The sequence below is a fragment of the Temnothorax americanus genome, unplaced genomic scaffold, assembly GCF_048541705.1.
Source record: "Temnothorax americanus isolate GAGA-0224 unplaced genomic scaffold, ASM4854170v1 Scaffold181, whole genome shotgun sequence".
Lineage (NCBI taxonomy): Eukaryota > Metazoa > Arthropoda > Insecta > Hymenoptera > Formicidae > Temnothorax > Temnothorax americanus.
In genome coordinates this window covers 132,501-137,608 of record NW_027509320.1, presented here as the reverse complement: position 1 = coordinate 137,608, position 5,108 = coordinate 132,501, and the positions used below count along the sequence as shown (strand labels likewise).

At 36.8% G+C, this 5,108-nt stretch overlaps 1 long non-coding RNA gene across 1 annotated transcript in view; it reads right to left on the bottom strand.

Annotated features, from left to right (window-relative positions):
• Positions 1-1,081: 1,081 nt before the first annotated feature.
• The window catches only part of LOC143896424 (uncharacterized), a 15,775-nt gene continuing 11,748 nt past the window's right edge, over positions 1,082-5,108 (bottom strand). Inside the window, exons 2-3 of the long non-coding RNA XR_013256642.1 lie at positions 3,508-3,715; positions 1,082-3,145 (exon numbers count right to left, since the gene is read on the bottom strand). This is a non-coding gene — a long non-coding RNA (uncharacterized LOC143896424). The remainder of the gene's footprint in view (positions 3,146-3,507; positions 3,716-5,108) is intronic.

Sequence of the window (5,108 nt, the reverse complement as noted above, 5' to 3'; positions counted from 1 at the left end):
TTTAACTCAAAATTTTGGGCCCGCGATCTATACCTCAAATTCGACCTAAATTATTTAGGCCGCCCCCCCCCCCCCCCCCCCCCCCCCCCCCCCCCCCCCCCCCCCCCCCCCCCCCCCCCCCCCCCCCCCCCCCCCCCCCCCCCCCCCCCCCCCCCCCGCGGATTACCCTTACTTTCTAGATGCCCCCCCGTTCTCGGAAGGGGGGGGTTTTTGGCAAATTGGGAGTGCGTGCAGCTAGGTCGCAATTCGGGCACGGCGATTTCCGCCTCACAACATGCAGCCCAGGAACGTTTACTTGTAGGCGGGGGCGAGGATTGGGGGGGAACGCTAAGAAATAACAACGGCTAAACGACTTTTTAAAGTGTGAAATTTTGTAGTTTGTACATTGCATATCAACATTTTATTGCGTTTAAAAAACCCTCTTATGAGAAAATTTGTATTTTATTTAAGCAAATGATTGTTTTTATTTTTTAGTATGAATAATTTGGGGTTTTCTCACAGAGGAAGTTTTATGAGCACAATAAAATGTTGAAAAGCAAGTGCAAATTTCAAATTTTGCACACTGTTTTTTTTTAATTTTTTGACAAAAATTTTTACGGGCTTCATCCTTTTCCCGGGGCCTTCCTTTGAATCACACGCAACGCGTCCTAAAAGTTTTATTTGCTTGTTCGGATTTGCTGCAATTCAGGGCGATCCCAAATACGATCCCGTCAATTTTTAGGTTTCTTTGTGCAAACGAATGATGACTAGACCTACTTTGGGTCACAATATAGGTCAGGCCGCGATCAAGTAGCTGGGTGTAAACGTAGCCATGACTAGACCTACTTCGAGTTGCAATATAGGTCAGGCCGCAACCAGGTCGCTGGGTGTAAACGTAGCTAATTTATAAAAAAAAAAAACGCAAATCAAGATGCGTCCGTGCGATTCGACGAGAAGCTGCTGTTGTGCCGTTCCTCTTGGATCGCAGGGACGCACTGAGTTCTTTTGGATCCGCCGGGAGAAAGGAGTAACACTTGGCCAGTTTATAGAGTGAACAATGTTTAATAAAATTATTCTTTGAAATGATACAGATATCTTCTTACTTCACTGCCCTGACTTGCGGGCGTTCACAATATAATAGATTACGTTCGGTCGCGCGCGATTAGCCTTACGTTCTAGACTGCCCGCCGCTTCTCGGAAGGGGGGTGGGTTTGGCAATATTCGGGATGTGCGCTGACAGCTATGTGTCGCAATTCGGGCACGGCGACTTCCGCCTCACAACACTGCAGCCCAGGCAACGTTTACGTTGTAGGCGCGTGGCGAGGCATTGGGAGGAACGCTAAGTAAATAACAACGGCATAAACGACATTTCTAAGTGTGCAAATTTGTAGTTTGTACATTGCATCATCAACATTTTATTGCGCTTACAAAACTCCTCTTATGAGAAAACTTGTATTTTATTTAATGCATAATGATTAGTATTTATTATTTAGTATAGAATAATTTGGGTTTCTCACAGAGGAAGTTTTATGAGCACAATAAAATGTTGACGAAGCAATGTGCAAATTTCTAATTTGCACACTTGTTTATTTTTATATTTTGACAGAAATTCTACGGGCTTCATCCTGTTCCGGGTGCCATTCCATTGAACTTTACGACCCAGGGGCAGGTCTTTTTTTAATCAGTTTTTTTTATACATTATTAAAAAAAAAGAATCTTTTGACCGATTATCGCCGAATTCAAACTGCAATTCAATACTAATCTTTCTTTAATGATACTTTATTGATTAAAAAAAAGTTAGTTCGAAATTTCCGAATTTGCGGAAGTTAGAGCAACCACGGATATTTCTCACTAAATTTCTATTAGAAAAGAATCTTTTTATTGATTATCGCTAAATTCAATATCAATTTTTATTTAATAATACTTCATTAATTTAAAAAAATACATTTTTTTTATTAAATGGATTTTTTCCCAATGCTATTGTTACATCAAATGCTGCTGCAAATACACCATATAATGCTAAGCTCGGTTGCTTTGTAACTTCTTCAAATATTACATTATTCTAGGTGTCTAGAATATGTGTCTAATATGTGTTCTACTAATAATAATCGGCAAAAATTATTTGTATTCTGTAATTTTCACTAATTTTGAGAAAGAAACATAAATTACGCTTAATGATCGATTGCAGTCACTTATTTATGTGTCAATAGCTTGTACGAACTGTCATGTGAAACATATTAAAGAGCGATTCTATTCGTATCCCATTAATCACAAAGACCTTATCGTGTTTATACGTTACTTACACGAAAACATAACTGATGAAAAAATATCTAGGTAATTCTTTAAAGTTCAATATAATAAAATAATTAAATATATTAATAATGAAAGAGATAAACTATTGTTTGACTAGAATCATTTCTGGATGGTCGAATATACATATACATATACATTCACGAAAGCGATTGCGGAAGACTTTCTCAGAGATGAGAGCGGAGAGCGGAGACTTCTTGCCAGTAGGAATATTTTGACCTGCAATAGGTAACAGAATAATTATAAAAACTAGCAGTTTTATTGCTAAAAAATTTATTAAAGATTTAACGGCGAATGCGAGTCGGGCGCGGAACGTGGTGCGCAAATAAAACTAAAACGTGTATTTAAATGTGACGAACGTTTTGGCTCTTCTTTCAAGCCATCTTCAGCATTTATTAAGAAAAGAAGATTTATTCTATTTCTCTGCGGAGCTCGAGGTAGGAAGCTCCTTTCTTGAGGAGATGCCGTGACAAGCGAGCTGGTACGCACGGTTATAGTGCACATTTCTACACAAGGTCTGCAGCAGTCAAAGAAATACAAAAATTGAAAAGTCGCATTTTGACTACTTAATAAATGCTGAAGATGGCTCGAAAGAAAAGCCGAAACGTTCGTCACATTTAAAGGGAGGACCTGGTTTAGAAAGCTAAAAAAATGGAGATTTTTTAGAATTGTTTTGTTGACAATAATGCAGTTGAGGTTTCTAAACTTTTTACAATATTTAACTGCTTATTTGAAGAGGTAAAAAAAATTTATATTGTAAATTAATTGCAAAATTGCGCCGTAGTGTATCTCTAATCAGGGCGTATCGCCAACCGAGTTGTCAATCTGCGGGAAAAATGTAGTCCGGTATTTTGATCTGAAACAAAAAACCAAAAAAATTATTAATTTTTATGTATTTTTATTCTATATGAACCAGAAACATGGTTAAAAAACTGTAAAATACAAAATTTTTTAGCACTTAAACACAAAAATAACATTTTTGATAAAAAAATCTTCCGTTTTTATACAATAACAATTATTTAAATTAATGTTTTTACCAATGTTTGAAGTTCACATAAAATGGTTGTTCATTCTTTAGCTAACGCACTTTGAATTAAATCGATTAATCAATTTTTTTTTATCTTTTCCGCAGATTTTAAGAAAGTACAAAAATGAAATTTTGAAAAAAAAACGCGTTTAAAGTTTGCGGTACAAAAATATCATTTATTGGTGACTTACCGCAATCTTATGCTAATCAGCTATACCAGGGCCGTACTACAAGCCTTCAGCTTCTTTAAAACTCGTTTCGTTACATTTGCTCCAGTTTACGAGCTGTGTGAGCCTCCTTGATCGTGCTGTTTCGGCGCCACTCCCCTTTCGTAACTCGCTGCGCATCATAATTATCAGCAAACATTTTGCACTGCTGGCCGATATTGATTTCTAATAACTGAATCATTAATAAAATAGCAGTATAGTTTTCATTAAAGATGCCAGTAGCCAAATATGCAGCGATTTGAACAATTTTGAAGCCCGAATTTATAGGTGTTTGGGAGCGATACGCCACACAGTCTAATTGAAAGATTCGTTAGAATTTTATTTCAGTGCGCCCGCCTAAACACCTAGTCAAAAATCAAAAGATCTTTATTACTGTCAAGTAATCCGGACAAAAGAACCAAGGGACAGAGCGCACGGCCCGCTCCGGCCGAGCGCTCGTATTAGGCGGAGAGCTGACGACACTTTTGGCCAAGTGATTTTATAAATCACAATTTTCCGTTATAACCTGCGTGGACGACTCTCCTTCGATAATCCGAACACCTGGCTGGCCGTACTTAGGGAGTTTAGAAGTACGCAGGTGAGAAAAAAAACGGATTTTCAAGTCATAGTATAAGTCTTAATTTTTATCGGATATTAATAATTGATCACTCAGGAACATGCAAATAAATTGCCAGTTCGATTGCTCGGGGGGAATTAGTCGCCAGGCTTAATTAAAAATAATTGAAAATAATTATTATCAAGTCATACTATAAAAGCTGGGCTTTTTTTTTTACTAACAACTATAGTGCTAACACATACCACCCAAAAAAAGCCAAGTGAAAATTTTGGTGGCAACATCTCTAAAAAAATTATTGAAAATGCACAAAGCCGGCGGAGGGGTCTGACGGTTATATCCGGCTATTAAAATATTAACCACTATAACTTTAATTTCGCTATTTTCTTATTATTACTCTTATTATTTCTCTTATTATTATTTAACTTCGCTATTTATTTGATACTACAATACTAATTTTTTTTTAACTGTAAATAGTTAAGTATTACGACAACTAATTATTTCTAAACACTTTTAAATTAAGACGCAGATCGTCAAATACGTGCAAGGTATTCGCTCCGACCTAAAATTCTGGATGGTATATTTTCCACGAAGCTAAAAGTCCCATTTTGCTCAGGTAGCATTTTGACGGAGGCAATGTTACGCGATATTAGAATACTGAAATATCGTGTTATTAAATATAAATTAAAATGCAACGCAAGCCTCTTTATGAAAAAAATTAAATGTATATGTAAAATTAAATAACTGTAAATGTGTTAAAGACTAGAAGACAAAAACAATTGAGGCCATCATCAGACCCCTCCGCCGCGCTCTGGCTTTGTGCATTTTCAATAATTTTTTTAGAGATGTTGCCACCAAAATTTTTACTTGGCTTTTTTTGGGTGGTATGTGTTAGCACTATACTTGTTAGTAAAAAAACCCAGCTTTTATAGTATGACTTGAAAATAATTATTTTTAATTATTTTTAATTAAGTCTGGCGACTAATTCCCCCCGAGCAATCAAACTGGCAAT